The sequence below is a fragment of the Dendrobates tinctorius genome, unplaced genomic scaffold (assembly GCF_039654945.1).
Source record: "Dendrobates tinctorius isolate UK_male_01 unplaced genomic scaffold, ASM3965494v1 ptg000122l, whole genome shotgun sequence".
In the NCBI taxonomy this organism is placed as follows: domain Eukaryota; kingdom Metazoa; phylum Chordata; class Amphibia; order Anura; family Dendrobatidae; genus Dendrobates; species Dendrobates tinctorius.
In genome coordinates, this window is record NW_027361790.1 from 8,000,566 (window position 1) to 8,017,643 (window position 17,078).

The window sequence follows — 17,078 nt, forward strand, 5'->3', positions numbered from 1 at the left end:
TAAAGAATGATCTGTCTGGATCAGCTTTCTGGGGCCTCAGACCCCACAACTCCCGAGGGGAAGGTGCCAGCAACCCCAAATTTTGCACACACGTTCTTCAGACTGCTACCTAAAAGGGGCTACCTCAATGGGGCCCCTGAACACAGAGGAATTGGCAATCAGGGGGTCATAGCGTGCTCCCCACGGCTAAAATCATCATCTGTCTACATGATATAAAGGGTAAAAAAATTCCAGGGGAGTACTTCACGGCCCCAGGACCTGTTATCAAGCCCAGAGCAGGTCCTAAGCTTTCCAACGCCACCTCGTGCGCCCCGCTAGCATGCCCAGAAGCCGATCAGGGGACCCCGAAAGCTCAAAAAGAACCAGCCCTCCTAAAGAATGATCTGCCTGGATCAGCTTTCTGGGGCCTCAGACCCCACAACTCCCGAGGGGCAGGTGTAAGCAACCCCAAATTTTGCGTACACGTTCTTCAGACTGCTACCTAAAAGGGGATACCTCAATGGGGCCCCTGAACACAGAGAAATTGGCAATCAGGGGGTCATAGCGTGCTCCCCCCGGCTAAAATCATCATCTGTCTACATGCTATAAAGGGTAAAAAAATTCCAGGGGAGTACTTCACGGCCCCAGGACCTGTTATCAAGCCCAGAGCAGGTCCTAAGCTTTCCAACGCCACCTCGTGCGCCCCGCTAGCATGCCCAGAAGCCGATCAGGGGACCCCGAAAGCTCAAAAAGAACCAGCCCTCCTAAAGAATGATCTGCCTGGATCAGCTTTCTGGGGCCTCAGACCCCACAACTCCCGAGGGGAAGGTGCCAGCAACCCCAAATTTTGCACACACGTTCTTCAGACTGCTACCTAAAAGGGGATACCTCAATGGGGCCCCTGAACACAGAGGAATTGGCAATCAGGGGGTCATAACGTGCTCCCCCCGGCTAAAAACATCATCTGTCTACATGCTATAAAGGGTAAAAAAATTCCAGGGGAGTACTTCACGGCCCCAGGACCTGTTATCAAGCCCTGAGCAGGTCCTAAGCTTTCCAACGCCACCTTGTGCGCCCCGCTAGCATGCCCAGAAGCCGATCAGGGGACCCCGAAAGCTCAAAAAGAACCAGCCCTCCTAAAGAATGATCTGTCTGGATCAGCTTTCTGGGGCCTCAGACCCCACAACTCCCGAGGGGAAGGTGCCAGCAACCCCAAATTTTGCACACACGTTCTTCAGACTGCTACCTAAAAGAGGCTACCTCTATGGAGCCCCTGAACACAGAGGAATTGGCAATCAGGGGGTCATAGCGTGCTTCCCCCCGGCTAAAATCATCATTTGTCTACATGCTATAAAGGGTAAAAAAATTCCAGGGGTGTACTTCACGGCCCCAGGACCTGTTGTCAAGCCCAGAGCAGGTCCTAACCTTTCCAACGCCACCTCGTGCGCCCCGCTAGCATGCCCAGAAGCCGATCAGGGGACCCCGAAAGCTCAAAAAGAACCAGCCCTCCTAAAGAATGATCTGCCTGGATCAGCTTTCTGGGGCCTCAGACCCCACAACTCCCGAGGGGAAGGTGCCAGCAACCCCAAATTTTGCACACACGTTCTTCAGACTGCTACCTAAAAGGGGCTACCTCAATGGGGCCCCTGAACACAGAGGAATTGGCAATCAGGGGGTCATAGCTTGCTCGCCCCGGCTAAAAGCATCATCTGTCTACATGCTATAAAGCGTAAAAAAATTCCAGGGGAGTACTTCACGGCCCCAGGACCTGTTATCAAGCCCAGAGCAGGTCCTAAGCTTTCCAACGCCACCTCGTGCGCCCCGCTAGCATTCCCAGAAGCCGATCAGAGGACCCCGAAAGCGCAAAAAGAACCAGCCCTCCTAAAGAATGATCTGCCTGGATCAGCTTTCTGGGGCCTCAGACCCCACAACTCCCGAGGGGAAGGTGCCAGCAACCCCAAATTTTGCACACACGTTCTTCAGACTGCTACCTAAAAGGGGCTACCTCAATGGGGCCCCTGAACACAGAGAAATTGGCAATCAGGGGGTCATAGCGTGCTCCCCCGGCTAAAATCATCATCTCTCTACATGCTATAAAGGGTAAAAAAATTCCAGGGGAGTACTTCATGGCCCCAGGACCTGTTATCAAGCCCAGAGCAGGTCCTAAGCTTTCCAACGCCACCTTGTGCGCCCCGCTAGCATGCCCAGAAGCCGATCAGGGGACCCCGAAAGCTCAAAAAGAACCAGCCCTCCTAAAGAATGATCTGTCTGGATCAGCTTTCTGAGGCCTCAGACCCCAAAACTCCCGAGGGGAAGGTGCCAGCAACCCCAAATTTTGCACACACGTTCTTCAGACTGCTACCTAAAAGGGGATACCTCTATGGGGCCCCTGAACACAGAGGAATTGGCAATCAGGGGGTCATAGCGTGCTTCCCCCCGGCTAAAATCATCATCTGTCTACATGCTATAAAGGGTAAAAAAATTCCAGGGGTGTACTTCACGGCCCCAGGACCTGTTATCAAGCCCAGAGCAGGTCCTAAGCTTTCCAACGCCACCTCGTGCGCCCCGCTAGCATGCCCAGAAGCCGATCAGGGGACCCCGAAAGCTCAAAAAGAACCAGCCCTCCTAAAGAATGATCTGCCTGGATTAGCTTTCTGGGGCCTCAGACCCCACAACTCCCGAGGGGAAGGTGCCAGCAAACCCAAATTTTGCACACACGTTCTTCAGACTGCTACCTAAAAGGGGCTACCTCAATGGGGCCCCTGAACACAGAGGAATTGGCAATCAGGGGGTCATAGCGTGCTCCCCCCGGCTAAAATCATCATCTGTCTACATGCTATAAAGGGTAAAAAAATTCCAGGGGAGTACTTCACGGCCCCAGGACCTGTTATCAAGCCCAGAGCAGGTCCTAAGCTTTCCAACGCCACCTCGTGCGCCCCGCTAGCAAGCCCAGAAGCCGATCAGGGGACCCCGAAAGCTCAAAAAGAACCAGCCCTCCTAAAGAATGATCTGCCTGGATCAGCTTTCTGGGGCCTCAGACCCCACAACTCCCGAGGGGAAGGTGCCAGCAACCCCAAATTTTGCACACACGTTCTTCAGACTGCTACCTAAAAGGGGCTACCTCAATGGGGCCCCTGAACACAGAGGAATTGGCAATCAGGGGGTCATAGCGTGCTCCCCCCCGGCTAAAATCATCATCTGTCTACATGATATAAAGGGTAAAAAAATTCCAGGGGAGTACTTCACGGCCCCAGGACCTGTTATCAAGCCCAGAGCAGGTCCTAAGCTTTCCAACGCCACCTCGTGCGCCCCGCCAGCATGCCCAGAAGCCGATCAGGGGACCCCGAAAACTCAAAAAGAACCAGCCCTCCTAAAGAATGATCTGCCTGGATCAGCTTTCTGGGGCCTCAGACCCCACAACTCCCGAGGGGAAGGTGTAAGCAACCCCAAATTTTGCGTACACGTTCTTCAGACTGCTACCTAAAAGGTGATACCTCAATGGGGCCCCTGAACACAGAGAAATTGGCAATCAGGGGGTCATAGCGTGCTCCCCCCGGCTAAAATCATCATCTGTCTACATGCTATAAAGGGTAAAAAAATTCCAGGGGAGTACTTCACGGCCCTAGGACCTGTTATCAAGCCCAGAGCAGGTCCTAAGCTTTCCAACTCCACCTCGTGCGCCCCGCTAGCATGCCCAGAAGCCGATCAGGGGACCCCGAAAGCTCAAAAAGAACCAGCCCTCCTAAAGTATGATCTGCATGGATCAGCTTTCTGGGGCCTCAGACCCCACAACTCCCGAGGGGAAGGTGCCAGCAACCCCAAATTTTGCACACACGTTCTTCAGACTGCTACCTACAAGGGGATACCTCAATGGGGCCCCTGAACACAGAGAAATTGGCAATCAGGGGGTCATAGCGTGCTCCCCCCGGCTAAAAACATCATCTGTCTACATGCTATAAAGGGTAAAAAAATTCCAGTGGAGTACTTCACGGCCCCAGGACCTGTTATCAAGCCCAGAGCAGGCCCTAAGCTTTCCAACGCCACCTTGTGCGCCCCGCTAGCATGCCCAGAAGCCGATCAGGGGACCCCGAAAGCTCAAAAAGAACCAGCCCTCCTAAAGAATGATCTGTCTGGATCAGCTTTCTGGGGCCTCAGACCCCACAACTCCCGAGGGGAAGGTGCCAGCAACCCCAAATTTTGCACACACGTTCTTCAGACTGCTACCTAAAAGGGGCTACCTCAATGGGGCCCCTGAACACAGAGTAATTGGCAATCAGGGGGTCATAGCGTGCTCCCCCCGGCTAAAATCATCATTTGTCTACATGCTATAAAGGGTAAAAAAATTCCAGGGGAGTACTTCACGGCCCCAGGACCTGTTATCAAGCCCAGAGCAGGTCCTAAGCTTTCCAATGCCACCTCGTGCGCCCCGCTAGCATGCCCAGAAGCCGATCAGGGGACCCCGAAAGCTCAAAAAGAACCAGCCCTCCTAAAGAATGATCTGCCTGGATCAGCTTTCTGGGGCCTCAGACCCCACAACTCCCGAGGGGAAGGTGCCAGCAACCCCAAATTTTGCACACACGTTCTTCAGACTGCTACCTAAAAGGGGATACCTCAATGGGGCCCCTGAACACAGAGAAATTGGCAATCAGGGGGTCATAGCGTACTCCCCCCGGCTAAAATCATCATCTGTCTACATGATATAAAGGGTAAAAAAATTCCAGGGGAGTACTTCACGGCCCCAGGACCTGTTATCAAGCCCAGAGCAGGTCCTAAGCTTTCCAACGCCACCTCGTGCGCCCCGCTAGCATGCCCAGAAGCCGATCAGGGGACCCCGAAAGCTCAAAAAGAACCAGCCCTCCTAAAGAATGATCTGTCTGGATCAGCTTTCTGGGGCCTCAGACCCCACAACTCCCGAGGGAAAGGTGCCAGCAACCCCAAATTTTGCACACACGTTCTTCAGACTGCTACCTAAAAGGGGCTATCTCAATGGGGCCCCTGAACACAGAGGAATTGGCAATCAGGGGGTCATAGCGTGCTCCCCCCCGGCTAAAATCATCATCTGTCTACATGCTATAAAGGGTAAAAAAATTCCAGGGGAGTACTTCACGTCCCCACGACCTGTTATCAAGCCCAGAGCAGGTCCTAAGCTTTCCAACGCCACCTCGTGCGCCCCGCTAGCATGCCCAGAAGCCGATCAGGGGACCCCGAAAGCTCAAAAAGAACCAGCCCTCCTAAAGAATGATCTGCCTGGATCAGCTTTCTGGGGCCTCAGACCCCACAACTCCCGAGGGGAAGGTGCCAGCAACCCCAAATTTTGCACACACGTTCTTCAGACTGCTACCTAAAAGGGGCTACCTCAATGGGGCCCCTGAACACAGAGGAATTGGCAATCAGGGGGTCATAGCGTGCTCCCCCCGGCTAAAATCATCATCTGTCTACATGCTATAAAGGGTAAAAAAATTCCAGGGGAGTACTTCACGGCCCCAGGACCTGTTATCAAGCCCAGAGCAGGTCCTAAGCTTTCCAAAGCCACCTCGTGCGCCCCGCTAGCATGCCCAGAAGCCGATCAGGGGACCCCGAAAGCGCAAAAAGAACCAGCCCTCCTAAAGTATGATCTGCCTGGATCAGCTTTCTGGGGCCTCAGACCCCACAACTCCCGAGGGGAAGGTGCCAGCAACCCCAAATTTTGCACACACGTTCTTCAGACTGCTACCTAAAAGGGGCTACCTCAATGGGGCCCCTGAACACAGAGGAATTGGCAATCAGGGGGTCATAGCGTGCTCCCCCCGGCTAAAATCATCATCTGTCTACATGCTATAAAGGGTAAAAAAATTCCAGGGGAGTACTTCACGGCCCCAGGACCTGTTATCAAGCCCAGAGCAGGTCCTAAGATTTCCAACGCCACCTCGTGCGCCCCGCTAGCATGCCCAGAAGCCGATCAGGGGACCCCGAAAGCGCAAATAGAACCAGCCTTCCTAAAGTATGATCTGCCTGGATCAGCTTTCTGGGGCCTCAGACCCCACAACTCCCGAGGGGAAGGTGCCAGCAACCCCAAATTTTGCACACACGTTCTTCAGACTGCTACCTAAAAGGGGCTACCTCAATGGGGCCCCTGAACACAGAGGAATTGGCAATCAGGGGGTCATAGCGTGCTCCCCCCGGCTAAAATCATCATCTGTCTACATGCTATAAAGGGTAAAAAATTTCCAGGGGAGTACTTCACGGCCCCAGGACCTGTTATCAAGCCGAGAGCAGGTCCTAAGCTTTCCAACGCCACCTCGTGCTCCCCGCTAGCATGCCCAGAAGCCGATCAGGGGACCCCGAAAGCTCAAAAAGAACCAGCCCTCCTAAAGAATGATCTGCCTGGATCAGCTTTCTGGGGCCTCAGACCCCACAACTCCCGAGGGGAAGGTGCCAGCAACCCCAAATTTTGCACACACGTTCTTCAGACTGCTACCTAAAAGGGGCTACCTCAATGGGGCCCCTGAACACAGAGGAATTGGCAATCAGGGGGTCATAACCTGCTCCCCCCCGGCTAAAATCATCATCTGTCTACATGCTATAAAGGGTAAAAAAATTCCAGGGGAGTACTTCACGACCCCAGGACCTGTTATTAAGCCCAGAGCAGGTCCTAAGCTTTCCAACGCCACCTCGTGCGCCCCGCTAGCATGCCCAGAAGCCGATCAGGGGACCCCGAAAGCTCAAAAAGAACCAGCCCTCCTAAAGAATGATCTGCCTGGATCAGCTTTCTGGGGCCTCAGACCCCACAACTCCCGAGGGGAAGGTGCCAGCAACCCCAAATTTTGCACACACGTTCTTCAGACTGCTACCTAAAAGGGGATACCTCAATGGGGCCCCTGAACACAGAGGAATTGGCAATCAGGGGGTCATAGCGTGCTCGCTCCGGTTAAAATCATCATCTGTCTACATGCTATAAAGGGTAAAAAAATTCCAGGGGAGTACTTCACGGCCCCAGGACCTGTTATCAACCCAGAGCAGGTCCTAAGCTTTCCAACGCCACCTCGTGCGCCCCGCTAGCATGCCCAGAAGCCGATCAGGGGACCCCGAAAGCTCAAAAAGAACCAGCCCTCCTAAAGAATGATCTGTCTGGATCAGCTTTCTGGGGCCTCAGACCCCACAACTCCCGAGGGGAAGGTGCCAGCAACCCCCAATTTTGCACACACGTTCTTCAGACTGCTACCTAAAAGGGGCTATCTCAATGGGGCCCCTGAACACAGAGGAATTGGCAATCAGGGGGTCATAGCGTGCTCCCCCCCGGCTAAAATCATCATCTGTCTACATGCTATAAAGGGTAAAAAAATTCCAGGGGAGTACTTCACGGCCCCAGGACCTGTTATCAAGCCCAGAGCAGGTCCTAAGCTTTCCAACGCCACCTCGTGCGCCCCGCTAGCATGCCCAGAAGCCGATCAGGGGACCCCGAAAGCTCAAAAAGTACCAGCCCTCCTAAAGAATGATCTGCCTGGATCAGCTTTCTGGGGCCTCAGACCCCACAACTCCCGAGGGGAAGGTGCCAGCAACCCCAAATTTTGCACACACGTTCTTCAGACTGCTACCTAAAAGGGGCTACCTCAATGGGGCCCCTGAACACAGAGGAATTGGCAATCAGGGGGTCATAGCGTGCTCCCCCCGGCTAAAATCATCATCTGTCTACATGCGCCAGACATTACTCGCTCCCAGGGTGGACTGCTGAGAGTCTCCTCTACGAAAAAGACACCAAAACTGGATTGCTGTGACTTGTGGTTCAAGAGAAACAGACCCAGAACCGCGAGCTCCCCCCCACGTTCCATCCAAAGGATAGTATCGAGATCCCGGTAACACACGTGGTATAGCCACGTTTCCTACCCAGACCTCGACTTGCCTGATGGCATTGGCATGTCGAGAACCGGGTAACGACCGTGGCAAATGGCCGTCGCTTACCGGGCCCTCGACGTGCCAATTGGCATGGAAGGGGAGATTTTTCGGAGGGTGAGGGCACGGGCGCACCCCCCCCCCCCCACACACACACACACAAACACATTTCAGGGCCCCCTCTTCTCGCTGGCACTTTGTTAGTGGAGAATATCATTCATTTTGCCTAAAACAAAAGTAAAACGCCACATTAAATCGAAAACCACTAACGCAACGTGGAAAAAAAGCACGCCATTGTTTTCTGGGTGAAATTCTCTATTCGATTGACATATCGCACGCCAGGGGGAAAATGTTTCGCACCCCCCGCTCCCTGTCAAAATGGCCGACGTTTTCATCTTTTTGCTGGGTAGCTCCGCAGCCTAAGCGCACAGTGACGAGCCACTTTGGGGGATGAAAACCGAGGGAATTCCCCAGATTTCAAGACCCGTTTCGCCCGGCTGCGACTTGCGGTTCCGGAGTACCTAGGCCCTGGCTCTGAGGACCACCACTCCCGTGCCGTAAGCACCAGACATTACTCGCTCCCAGGGTGGACTGCTGAGAGTCTCCTCTACGAAAAAGACACCAAAACTGGGTTGCTGTGACTTGTGGTTCAAGAGAAACAGACCCAGAACCGCGAGCTCCCCCCCACGTTCCATCCAAAGAATAGTATCGAGATCCCGGTAGCATACGTGGTATAGCCACGTTTCTTACCCAGACCTCGACTTGCCTGATGGCATTGGCATGTCGAGAACCGGGTAACGACCGTGGCAAATGGCCGTCGCTTACCGGGCCGTCGACGTGCCAATTGGCATGGAAGGGGAGACTTTTCGGAGGGTGAGGGCACGGGCGCACCCTCCCCCCACACACACACAAACACATTTCAGGGCCCCCTCTTCTCGTTGGCACTTTGTTAGTGGAGAATATCATTCATTTTGCCTAAAACAAAAGTAAAACGCCAAATTAAATCGAAAACCACTAACGCAACTTGGAAAAAAAGCACGCCATTGTTTTCTGGGTGAAATTCTCTATTTGATTGACATATCGCACGCCAGGGGGAAAATGTTTCGCACCCCCCCGCTCCCTGTCAAAATTGCCGACGTTTTCATCTTTTTGCTGGCTAGCTCCGCAGCCTAAGCGCACAGTGACGAGCCACTTTGGGGGATGAAAACCGAGGGAATTCCCCAGATTTCAAGACCCGTTTCGCCCGGCTGCGACTTGCGGTTCCGGAGAACCTAGGCCCTGGCTCTGAGGACCACCACTCCCGTGCCGTAAGCGCCAGACATTACTCGCTCCCAGGGTGGACTGCTGAGAGTCTCCTCTACGAAAAAGACACCAAAACTGGGTTGCTGTGACTTGTGGTTCAAGAGAAACAGACCCAGAACCGCGAGCTCCCCCCCACGTTCCATCCAAAGGATAGTATCGAGATCCCGGTAACATACGTGGTATAGCGACGTTTCTTACCCAGACCTCGACTTGCCTGATGGCATTGGCATGTCGAGAACCGGGTAACGACCGTGGCAAATGGCCGTCGCTTACCGGGCCCTCGACGTGCCAATTGGCATGGAAGGGGAGATTTTTTGGAGGGTGAGGGCACGGACGCACCCCCCCACACACACACACAAACACATTTCAGGGCCCCCTCTTCTCGCTGGCACTTTGTTAGTGGAGAATATCATTCATTTTGCCTAAAACAAAAGTAAAACGCCACATTAAATCGAAAACCACTAACGCAACGTGGAAAAAAAACACGCCATTGTTTTCTGGGTGAAATTCTAGAAGCCGATCAGGGGACCCCGAAAGCGCAAAAAGAACCAGCCCTCATAAAGTATGATCTGCCTGGATCAGCTTTCTGGGGCCTCAGACCCCACAACTCCCGAGGGGAAGGTGCCAGCAACCCCAAATTTTGCACACACGTTCTTCAGACTGCTACCTAAAATGGGGTACCTCAATGGGGCCCCTGAACACAGATAAATTGGCAATCAGGGGGTCATAGCGTGCTCCCCCCGGCTAAAATCATCATCTGTCTACATGCTATAAAGGGTAAAAATATTCCAGGGGAGTACTTCACGGCCCCAGGACCTGTTATCAAGCCCAGAGTAGGTCCTAAGCTTTCCAACGCCACCTCGTGCGCCCCGCTAGCATGCCCAGAAGCCGATCAGGGGACCCCGAAAGCGCAAAAAGAACCAGCCCTCATAAAGAATGATCTGCCTGGATCAGCTTTCTGGGGCCTCAGACCCCACAACTCCCGAGGGGAAGGTGCCAGCAACCCCAAATTTTGCACACACGTTCTTCAGACTGCTACCTAAAAGGGGGCACCTCAATGTGGCCCCTGAACACAGAGGAATTGGCAATCAGGGGGTCATAGCGTGCTCCCACCGGCTAAAATCATCATCTGTCTACATGCTATAAAGGGTAAAAAAATTCCAGGGGAGTACTTCACGGCCCCAGGACCTGTTATCAAGCCCAGAGCAGGTCCTAAGCTTTCCAACGCCACCTCGTGCGCCCCGCTAGCATGCCCAGAAGCCGATCAGGGGACCCCGAAAGCTCAAAAAGAACCAGCCCTCCTAAAGAATGATCTGCCTGGATCAGCTTTCTGGGGCCTCAGACCCCACAACTCCCGAGGGGAAGGTGCCAGCAACCCCAAATTTTGCACACACGTTCTTCAGACTGCTACCTAAAAGGGGCTACCTCAATGGGGCCCCTGAACACAGAGGAATTGGCAATCAGGGGGTCATAGCGTGCTCCCCCCGGCTAAAATCATCATCTGTCTACATGCTATAAAGGGTAAAAAAATTCCAGGGGAGTACTTCACGGCCCCAGGACCTGTTATCAAGCCCAGAGCAGGTCCTAAGCTTTCCAACGCCACCTCGTGCGCCCCGCTAGCATGCCCAGAAGCCGATCAGGGGACCCCGAAAGCGCAAAAAGAACCAGCCCTCCTAAAGTATGATCTGCCTGGATCAGCTTTCTGGGGCCTCAGACCCCACAACTCCCGAGGGGAAGGTGCCAGCAACCCCAAATTTTTCACACACGTTCTTCAGACTGCTACCTAAAAGGGGCTACCTCAATGGGGCCCCTGAACACAGAGAAATTGGCAATCAGGGGGTCATAGCGTGCTCCCCCCGGCTAAAATCATCATCTGTCTACGTGCTATAAAGGGTAAAAAAATTCCAGGGGAGTACTTCACGGCCCCAGGACCTGTTATCAAGCCCAGAGCAGGTCCAAAGCTTTCCAACGTCACCTCGTGCGCCCCGCTTGCATGCGCAGAAGCCGATGAGGGGACCCCGAAAGCGCAAAAAGAACCAGCCCTCCTAAAGTATGATCTGCCTGGATCAGCTTTCTGGGGCCTCAGACCCCACAACTCCCGAGGGGAAGGTGCCAGCAACCCCAAATTTTGCACACACGTTCTTCAGACTGCTACCTAAAAGGGGCTACCTCAATGGGGCCCCTGAACACTGAGGAATTGGCAATCAGGGGGTCATAGCGTGCTCCCCCCCGGCTAAAATCATCATCTGTCTACATGCTATAAAGGGTAAAAAAATTCCAGGGGAGTACTTCACGGCCCCAGGACCTGTTATCAAGCCCAGAGCAGGTCCTAAGCTTTCCAACGCCACCTCGTGCGCCCCACTAGCATGCCCAGAAGCCGATCAGGGGACCCCGAAAGCTCAAAAAGAACCAGCCCTCCTAAAGAATGATCTGCCTGGATCAGCTTTCTGGGGCCTCAGACCCCACAACTCCCGAGGGGAAGGTTCCAGCAACCCCAAATTTTGCACACACGTTCTTCAGACTGCTACCTAAAAGGGGCTACCTCAATGGGGCCCCTGAACACAGAGGAATTGGCAATCAGGGGGTCATAGCGTGCTCCCCCCGGCTAAAATCATCATCTGTCTACATGCTATAAAGGGTAAAAAAATTCCAGGTGAGTACTTCACGGCCCCAGGACCTGTTATCAAGCCCAGAGCAGGTCCTAAGCTTTCCAACGCCACCTCGTGCGCCCCGCTAGCATGCCCAGAAGCCGATCAGGGGACCCCGAAAGCTCAAAAAGAACCAGCCCTCCTAAAGAATGATCTGTCTGGATCAGCTTTCTGGGGCCTCAGACCCCACAACTCCAGAGGGGAAGGTGCCAGCAACCCCAAATTTTGCACACACGTTCTTCAGACTGCTACCTAAAAGGGGCTACCTCAATGGGGCCCCTGAACACAGAGGAATTGGCAATCAGGGGGTCATAGCGTGCTCCCCCCCGGCTAAAATCATCATCTGTCTACATGCTATAAAGGGTAAAAAAATTCCAGGGGAGTACTTCACGGCCCCAGGACCTGTTATCAAGCCCAGAGCAGGTCCTAAGCTTTCCAACGCCACCTCGTGCGCCCCGCTAGCATGCCCAGAAGCCGATCAGGGGACCCCGAAAGCTCAAAAAGAACCAGCCCTCCTAAAGAATGATCTGCCTGGATCAGCTTTCTGGGGCCTCAGACCCCACAACTCCCGAGGGGAAGGTGCCAGCAACCCCAAATTTTGCACACACGTTCTTCAGACTGCTACCTAAAAGGGGCTACCTCAATGGGGCCCCTGAACACAGAGGAATTGGCAATCAGGGGGTCATAGCGTGCTCGCCCCGGCTAAAATCATCATCTGTCTACATGCTATAAAGGGTAAAAAAATTCCAGGGGAGTACTTCACGGCCCCAGGACCTGTTATCAAGCCCAAAGCAGGTCCTAAGCTTTCCAACGCCACCTCGTGCGCCCCGCTAGCATGCCCAGAAGCCGATCAGAGGACCCCGAAAACGCAAAAAGAACCAGCCCTCCTAAAGAATTATCTGCCTGGATCAGCTTTCTGGGGCCTCAGACCCCACAACTCCCGAGGGGAAGGTGCCAGCAACCCCAAATTTTGCACACACGTTCTTCAGACTGCTACCTAAAAGGGGCTACCTCAATGGGGCCCCTGAACACAGAGGAATTGGCAATCAGGGGGTCATAGCGTGCTCGCCCCGGCTAAAATCATCATCTGTCTACATGCTATAAAGGGTAAAAAAATTCCAGGGGAGTACTTCACGGCCCCAGGACCTGTTATCAAGCCCAAAGCAGGTCCTAAGCTTTCCAACGCCACCTCGTGCGCCCCGCTAGCATGCCCAGAAGCCGATCAGAGGACCCCGAAAACGCAAAAAGAACCAGCCCTCCTAAAGAATTATCTGCCTGGATCAGCTTTCTGGGGCCTCAGACCCCACAACTCCCGAGGGGAAGGTGCCAGCAACCCCAAATTTTGCACACACGTTCTTCAGATTGCTACCTAAAAGGGGCTACCTCAATGGGGCCCCTGAACACAGAGGAATTGGCAATCAGGGGGTCATAGCGTGCTCCCCCCGGCTAAAATCATCATCTGTCTACATGCTATAAAGGGTAAAAAAATTCCAGGGGAGTACTTCACGGCCCCAGGACCTGTTATCAAGCCCAGAGCAGGTCCTAAGCTTTCCAACGCCACCTCGTGCGCCCCGCTAGCATGCCCAGAAGCCGATCAGGGGACCCCGAAAGCGCAAAAAGAACCAGCCCTCCTAAAGTATGATCTGCCTGGATCAGCTTTCTGGGGCCTCAGACCCCACAACTCCCGAGGGGAAGGTGCCAGCAACCCCAAATTTTGTACACACGTTCTTCAGACTGCTACCTAAAAGGGGCTACCTCAATGGGGCCCCTGAACACAGAGGAATTGGCAATCAGGGGGTCATAGCGTGCTCCCCCCGGCTAAAATCATCATCTGTCTACATGCGCCAGACATTACTCGCTCCCAGGGTGGACTGCTGAGAGTCTCCTCTACGAAAAAGACACCAAAACTGGGTTGCTGTGACTTGTGGTTCAAGAGAAACAGACCCAGAACCGCGAGCTCCCCCCCACGTTCCATCCAAAGGATAGTATCGAGATCCCGGTAACACACGTGGTATAGCCACGTTTCCTACCCAGACCTCGACTTGCCTGATGGCATTAGCATGTCGAGAACCGGGTAACGACCGAGGCAAATGGCCGTCGCTTACCGGGCCCTCGACGTGCCAATTGGCATGGAAGGGGAGATTTTTCGGAGGGTGAGGGCACGGGCGCACCCCCCCCCCCACACAAACACACACATTTCAGGGCCCCCTCTTCTCGCTGGAACTTTGTTAGTGGAGAATATCATTCATTTTGCCTAAAACAAAAGTAAAACGCCACATTAAATCGAAAACCACTAACGCAACGTGGAAAAAAAACACGCCGTTGTTTTCTGGGTGAAATTCTCTATTCGATTGACATATCGCACGCCAGGGGGAAAATGTTTCGCACCCCCCGCTCCCTGTCAAAATGGCCGACGTTTTCATCTTTTTGCTGGGTAGCTCCGCAGCCTAAGCGCACAGTGACAAGCCACTTTGGGGGATGAAAACCGAGGGAATTCCCCAGATTTTAAGACCCGTTTCGCCCGGCTGCGACTTGCGGTTCCGGAGAACCTAGGCCCTGGCTCTGAGGACCACCACTCCCGTGCCGTAAGCGCCAGACATTAGTCGCTCCCAGGGTGGACAGCTGAGAGTCTCCTCTACGAAAAAGACACCAAAACTGGGTTGCTGTGACTTGTGGTTCAAGAGAAACAGACCCAGAACCGCGAGCTCCCCCCCACGTTCCATCCAAAGGATAGTATCGAGGTCCCGGTAACATACGTGGTATAGCCACGTTTCTTACCCAGACATCGACTTGCCTGATGAGATTCATTGGAGGGAGGAGTTTAAATGGGGGACCAATGATAAGCCTTGCAAAGAACAGTTTCTTTTTGAATTGTGACCAAGTTCCCACACAATTCTAACAGCTCAGTGAAGTGAAGCCTGAGCACAGATATGGATGCAATGAACACAGATATGGATGCAATGAACACAGATATGGATGCAATGTCGTCTTCACCAGCAAAGCAGTAAGTATATTACAGAACCCCCAGCAGTATTTATCTTCCTAATGTACAGGAGTTGTTCCCACCTTCTCCTGTGATCACAGTCTGTTTGGCTGTGTGCACACGCTGCGGATTATGTGCGGATTCATCCGCGCGGATTTTGTAAAATCCGCAGGTGAAACCGCAGGTCAAAAGACCTGCGGTTTTACCTGCGGATTGCTCTGCGGTTTTGCCCTGCGGTTTTTCATCTCCTCAATGGAGGAGATGGCAAACCGCAGGAGAATCCGCAGAAAGAATTGACATGTCAATTCTTTCTGCGGATTGAAAACCGCAGATAATCCGCGCGGAAAATTCCGCACCGTCTGCACTGCGGTTTTTGATTCCCATAGGGAATCATGGTACTGTACACCGCAGCAAAAACTGCTGCGGGTCCGCAGCGGCCAAAACCGCTGCGGAACCGCAGCAAAATCCGCAGCGTGTGCACACAGCCTTTGTGTTTGGCTGGGTCCACACATAGTGTAAAAACACTGTTCTCTCTGGCACATTCCAATGTATGTCTATTGAAGGTGAATGCAAAGTAAACTTTAGGGCCTCAGGTGGGACATCCGCGGTCTCTCCAGAGGGAAATATTGTCTGTCTCTGTCTCTCTTTCTTTTTTTCTCTCCCTCTCCTCTCCTGTCAAGGAGGAGATGGAGAGCGCCTTGACTTTGTTGGTACAGCTTATGGGGACAATGGTACTGTTCCTAGGTGCACTATTTGTTCATGTGTACCCTCTGGCACGGCTTATGTGTACTGTCTGCCACTGTTTCCTGTGATCACAGTGTGTTTGGCTGGGTCCACACATAGTGTAAAAACACTGTTCTCTCTGGCACATTCCAATGTATGTCTATTGAAGGTGAATGCAAAGTAAACTTTAGGGCCTCAGGTGGGACATCCGCAGTCTCTCCAGAGGGAAATATTGTCTCTCTCTGTCTGTCTTTCTTTTTTTCTCTCCCTCTCCTCTCCTGTCAAGGAGGAGATGGAGAGCGCCTTGACTTTGTTGGTACAGCTTATGGGGACAATGGTACTGTTCCTAGGTGCACTATTTGTTCATGTGTACCCTCTGGCACTGCTTATGTGTACTGTCTGCCACTGTTTATGGGGCACTCTGGCACTATTTGTGGACCCTCTGGCACTGGTTATGTTTACTCTGAGGCTATGTGCACACGTTGCGTTTTTAAGCGTTTCCGCTTAAACGCATAGCACAATGCATCCCATTGTTCCCACGTTCCATCCAAAGGATAGTATCGAGAGCCCGGTAACACACATAGTATATTCACGTTTCTTACCCAGACCTCGACTTGCCTGATGGCATTGGCCTGTCGAGAACCGGGTAACGACCGTGGCAAATGGCCGTCGCTTACCGGGCCCTCGACGTGCCAATTGACATGGAAGGGGAGATTTTTCGGAGGGTGAGGGCACGGGTGCACACCCCCCCCCCACACACACACACAAACACACACACACACACACATTTCAGGGCCCCCTCTTCTCGCTGGCACTTTGTTAGTGGAGAATATCATTCATTTTGCCTAAAACAAAAGTAAAACGCCACATTAAATCGAAAACCACTAACGCAATGTGGAAAAAAAACACGCCATTGTTTTCTGGGTGAAATTCTCTATTCGATTGACATATCGCACGCCAGGGGGAAAATGTTTCGCACCCCCCGCTCCCTGTCAAAATGGCCGACGTTTTCATCTTTTTGCTGGGTAGCTCCGTAGCCTAAGCGCACAGTGACGAGCCACTTTGGGGGATGAAAACCGAGGGAATTCCCCAGATTTCAAGACCCGTTTCGCCCGGCTGCGACTTGCGGTTCCGGAGAACCTAGGCCCTGGCTCTGAGGACCACCACTCCCGTGCCGTAAGCGCCAGACATTAGTCGCTCCCAGGGTGGACAGCCGAGAGTCTCCTCTACAAAAAACGTAACCAATGATATGAACCGTTTTCACAGGAAGTAAGATTATTAAAAGTCATACAACTTAGTCTCTACATGTAGTGTATATATATATATAAAATTTTTTTTTTTTTTTATTTAGGTTTCATCTCCCCATAGTCACCAGCCAGATGGTTAGAAAAGTGCTTGAATCCTGGACTCTCTCAAGATGTACTGACGTGCAACAACGTCTGGTCGCCAGGTATTTGGCACATTCAAATCTTACAGCGGACAGGAACTACCGGGAAAAGAACATGGATGACATTTGCCATGGACAAAGCCTACTGATGGAAGCACGGAAGTCAGCGAGTCAAGAAGCCACAGCC